General features: G+C 47.1%; 1 non-coding gene and 1 pseudogene across 1 annotated transcript; both read left to right on the top strand.

Moving 5' to 3' along the window:
• Positions 1-2,578: 2,578 nt before the first annotated feature.
• TRNAG-UCC (transfer RNA glycine (anticodon UCC)) lies at positions 2,579-2,651 on the top strand. Its single transcript has one exon. It is a non-coding gene; the product is annotated as a tRNA-Gly (tRNA).
• A 1,355-nt stretch (positions 2,652-4,006) lies between these two features.
• Positions 4,007-4,420, top strand: LOC136121992 (large ribosomal subunit protein eL28 pseudogene; annotated as a pseudogene).
• Positions 4,421-5,521: the final 1,101 nt, after the last annotated feature.

Genomic DNA, 5,521 nt, shown 5'->3' with positions numbered 1-5,521 from the left:
TTCTTGTAATAATATTAAGTGGAAGGAAACATTGTACACAAACGGAGAAGTGGACGTGCCCTTTCGGGGGGGGTTAAGATCAGGGTTATGGTCCCCTAAAAGATCAGAGAGAGGTATTCAGGTAAAAGAGTTTTGGTGGGAGCTTTTCTGGCGCGGTTTTTTTTTTTTTTTAATGAAGTTGAGTAAATGTATTCTAAATGAGTTCTTTCTCATTGTCTTTTGATAACAGATTAATTAATGTTTAGAGGAGCTCAATTAGGTTTTTTTATTACTAAAGATATTCTTAAAACTCAAGTTGTCATTTATTACTTCATTTATATTATTCTTTCACATGTTCATTCAGCAAGCACTGATTAAATCCTTATCTTATATCAGGATCCACAATGGATTTAAGGTTATCAATAGGAATAAAGCTAGAGCCTGTCTTGGGGATCTGCGCAGGCTGGGAATAGGAGGAATCTAAAATTGTGCAAATAAAAACCTCAAGTTGAAGTCCTGGTTCAACATCCGGCTAGCTGGGGCCCTGAGCAAGTCATTTAATCTTTCTCAGCCTCACGTTCTTGATAGTAAGACTTGAACAATAATAATAACTGCTCACAGGACTATTGTGAGGATTTACCTGTAATTTGTAGGAAAACACATGATTAACTGTAAAGCACTATAAAAACGGCGATTGGTCGAAAGCATCATTATCTGTGTGGTGGATTCCATTTTGATCAGGATCATGGAGGCTGGCCTAGGTGACAAAGGTCTCCCTCATGAGTATTAACTTGCTGCCCCCAAAATGGTTATTCCCTCACGACTCTGCATGAACTATGGCCCACCATTCTTAGTGCCTAATCATCCATTTTTAACTCTCTCTGCCTTTTGTCCAATTTGGCTAAAACCATCCTGAGGAACCAAATGGAGAGAGGAACCCCAGGTAAGACCGTTATAAGTATCTTCTCCAAGGAAGGAAGAAAGGGAAGGAGGGAAGGAGGTAGGAAGGAAGGAATTTTTTAAAAAAAAAAAAGAGTCAGGGTTAATAGACCTCAAAGATATCCTAGACCAAGTCTTCAACCACTGCCTGAGTTTTCACTGTAACATCCCAATCAGCCACTGCTTGAATAGCTCCAGTGATCACAGATTCCATAACTCTAGAAAGAGCCAATTTCATTCAGAGTTAAGAGATTCCATGGAACTCTTAAAAGATAAAAAGTGATGGAGATCTTCCCCTTGACAAACAGCTATCTCAGCAACTAGGTACCTGTTACCCTGGGCAGAGGGTGGATCACCTGGGGGTTATGATGGAACCAGGGCTGTGGACTCTGTACGTGTTACCTGCTCAGGGCCTGGGTTTCCTCTTGTTTAAATGAGGAGATTGGGTGACCTCTATTCCACCTGTGAACTGTCCCTCAGAGCCAATGCCTCAACCTCATTTCAGCTTCCATTTATCTGGTACCTGGACTACAGCAGCACATCTCACCATCTCCAGTACCAGGCGCCTCCAACCATCCATAACCCATCACTTTTCTAAAGCACAGATCCAATCATCTCCCTTCCCTACGTGATGCTCCTTTCACAGCGCAGTCTCAAGTCCTCAGTCAGCAATCTAGACCTTTGCCAATCCACATCCCAGCCCACCCCTGCACCCTCATTTCCGTGGCCTTTCTACTCCACAGCCCATCCCCAATGACTCCAGTTTTCCAAGGTGCCATGCACTTTCTCACCTGTTCGTGTTATTTCCCTTGCTCAATGACCCCCCTCCTCCTCTAGCCCACTAGACAAATCCCCACTCATCCTTCAAGGCCTAATCAAATAATAGTCTTTTTATCTGTGAAGTTTCCCCAGGGTCCCTAGAGTTAGTCGTCATTCAATTAGAGTCACCAGATATTTTTTCCATATACTTTTACATCCTCTCTTGATTATTTAAATGACCTCTGGAGGCAGGGATGGCACAGCATTCCTGTTTCCATCCCCCAAGCCCAGACTAGAGTTTCACTCATTCATTCACAGGTACACCCAGCACCTGGTGTGGAATGAATGAACACACAAACACATCAGATCGATGGACAGATGTATCTGGAGGGTCCTGTCCAGCTGTCATTACTGGAACCCTCATAGTTCCTATGAAGTGAAGCTCATGCAGCCAAGAAGAGAAGTCCAGTTTGGAAACAAGCAGACTACAGGAAAGCTGACCTGCCTTTCACCTCATTCTAAGAAAAGGTGCCGCTTACCCTCCAGGTCACTTCAGAATTTGCCTTTCGCATGAAGTCAGGGCACACCCTGCCCTCTGGGTAGTAACTCCCTCCTCCAGTTCCTGAAAATGATTCATTTTCATATCAAACAAGACAGAAGCTCTAGGTGCCAATTAAGTTTTTTTAATTTCTGGTTGTTTTTTTTTTCTTCCTGGGAACTAAACAAGAACCATATTCTTTGGAAACTCATTAGAAGAATAAGTTACTCTGGTGACCTCTTGGCACAGAACTTGGTACCGCATTAAGCTGCCACAGTTACAGTTAAAGATCTTTATCAAGATGGGCCATCGGCTAGAAAATAATAGATTTAAAAACCCAGTTAAATTACACACATGAGGACTTCCCTGGTGGTCCAGTAGTTAGGACTCTGCGCTTCCACTGCAGAGGGCCCAGGTTCAATCCCTGGTCGGGGAACGAAGATCCCACGTGTGGTGTGGCCAGAAATAAACATATAAAATACACACATGGACAGAGATTCAATCTTATTTCTTAACTATAAGTAGCCAGAGCAATTTAGCTGCCCCATCACATCCTGGACTAAGCCTTCCTGTCCTTCCATGTTTAATCCGAGGCCCAGCCCTTCCAATAAGCTTCCGCACACGTTCCAGAGAACTCAATAAGCCCTCCATCCGTACCACTCTCCTGGTGTTTTTTTTTATATTCTAAACAGGTACTAACACATTTTTATCAACGTAATAAAGTCTAACTGCCTACAAGCTAGACATTCCCTTCAAACATCCTCAAACTTTACCTTTATAAAAGTAGTTCACTGAACAAACATTTCTTGAGCACCTAGCATCTCCTCTGACAAAAACAGTAGACATTTGTTGACATTTGACTTTAGTCCTGGTCTTATACATATTACTTACACCAGCGGTCCCCAACCTTTCTGGCACCAGGGACTGGTTTCCTGGAAGACAATTTTTACACGGACCGGGGTGGGGGGGATGGGGGGGCGGTTGGTTCAGGCGGTAAGGTGAGCGATGGGGGGCGGCAGATGAAGCTTCATTCCCTGGCCGGCCGCTCACCTCCCGCTGTGGGCCCGGTTCCTAAGAGGCAGCTGACCAGTACCGGTCCACGGCCTGGGGACTGGGGACCCCTGACTTACACAACCTCACTCAGTACTAACAAGTAGGGTGACCTCCAATCAGAATACCTCTGAGAGTGGAAGGGGACGCTGTATATACTACACCAGAACACAGGCATAAACCAGGGCTGTCCTGGCAAAACCAGAAAGTATAGTCCCTCTACCTCTGCATCAAGTACTGTTGCTACAGCCATTTTTACAGACAAGGAAACCGACACTAACATTAAAGACAGGATTCCCTTCACGCCCAAAAAGCGGTCTCCTGAAAATGCCAAGGAATTCGCACTACACGTGCCCACGGCCATCTTCTCCGAAGATGCTGGTTGATGGCCTGAGTGACTAAGGAATGCCGACCACGGCTGCAGCGGAAAAAGTGCCCACTGTGGGGATGGAATGAGACCAAAGCACCCTTCTTGAAGGACAATGAAACAACTCTGCCCTGTCCTGACCCTCTTGCTTACCTGCCCCGTGAAAGGTTCCCATACAAGTTTCTGAGGAAGGCCTGGAACCACCCCTCAGCACCAGCTTTCCATGGGAACTACTGGGGGCTTCGATGGGAGGCCGGGAAAGAAGCAACGACTGCACTAGAAGCAGGGCGCAAACACAGCGCAAACCAAACCCCAGAGAGGCCCCGCCCCCCGCCTGCCTCTTTCCAGCCTCCGCAACCAGAGGAGCTGCCACCATGTCCGCGCGCCTGCAATGGCTGGTCGTCCGGAACTGCTCCAGCTTCTCGATCAAGAGGAACAAGGAGACGTACAGCACCAAACCCAGTAACCTAAAGGCCCGCAACTCCTTCCGCCACAACGGGCCCATTCACCGCAAGACTGTGGGTGTGCAGCCGGCGGCAGATAGCAAAGGGGTCATGGTAGCGATGAAGCGGTGATCCGGCCCGCGAAAGCCGGCCACCTATGTGCGGACCACCATCAACAAGAACGCCCGGGCCACACTCAGCAGCATCCGGCACGTGATCCAAAAGAACAAGCACCGCACAGATTGGCGCCTGGCCGACCCCTGGAGAGCCGGCGCCATCCTGCACTGCCAGAAGCCTGTGACGGTGAAGAGGAAGTGGACCTGCGCACCAAGAGCTCCTGGGTGACCCCCTTCCCCAAAGCAATAAAGATGTCAGCCGATTTTTCTCAAATAAAAATAAATTAAAAAAATTAAAACACCAAGAAAGAGTTGGAGGATCACAACGGAGAAGAAGAAACACTGGACAGCCATTCACTGGTGACAAACCATCCCTCTGCATAGCCTGGAAATGCCTGTGAACGTCTGTGGTACTCGCCCCACGTCGCAAAGTGACTGTTGTCAACAGTGATGCCCTCATGAATAAGAAGTCTAAAAATGAGTAAGTCAGTACACCAGATCGGCCGTGACCACCTCAGGGAGCACCCTCCCTTAAGTCGCACGGCTAAGACTTGAACTTGGAGCTGCCTGGGTCTAAATCCCACAATCTCCTCTAGAAGGACAAGGTGCCATTCCTGTGGGCTAGACACCTTGCTGGGCACCAAGAATTAGCCACGTGTGCCCACTGCTCGGCCACATTACACACTATACGACCGTGTTTAAAGCACTGTCAGAGAAATGTCTGGTTCTCACAGATGCATTGGGATAGATCACATGATCTAAAATCGAAGGTAACTGAGGCTCAGGAATGTTCTGGAACTTGCTTAAGATCACAGGGCTAATGTGTGACTCAAACACAGGTCTTTGTTTTCTTACACCAAAAACCAAGTTGGTGATGGTACTGCTGAAATGATAGCATCTGAAGCCCGTATCCTCAGGGCTCTGGGGTCTCCAACCAGATTCTCAGGTGCCTTCCAAAGTCACAGATGGGCAACTAATGCTACCAATCACCACACCGTGAAATAATAACAGTTTCTCACCTGTGTACAGGGCTTGCTGCAGACTCTCACATCAATTATCTCCTGCTCACCAGCAGAAGTGAAGGAAGGAACAAGACAGGAGCTTTAGAGCTGGGAGTCTGATTCTCACTCTACCACTTAAGCACCACAGGGGAAGTTCCTTCACCCCTGAACTTTTACAAGATTGATCCTGCCGACCCATCTCTTGGATGGCAATTGTGAGCTAAGTAATAAAAAACAACCGTAAAATGCATTCGCCACATAAAAAGTGCTACAAAGGCTACGAAACGCTAATGGGTTCTATGAGATGGGCTGTGATGGGCAGGTTTAAG

Source organism: Phocoena phocoena, chromosome 4 (genome assembly GCF_963924675.1).
Source record: "Phocoena phocoena chromosome 4, mPhoPho1.1, whole genome shotgun sequence".
Classification (NCBI taxonomy): Eukaryota; Metazoa; Chordata; class Mammalia; order Artiodactyla; family Phocoenidae; genus Phocoena; species Phocoena phocoena.
Note: the sequence above shows the minus strand (reverse complement) of the source record. Positions and strands in the feature narration are given on the sequence as shown.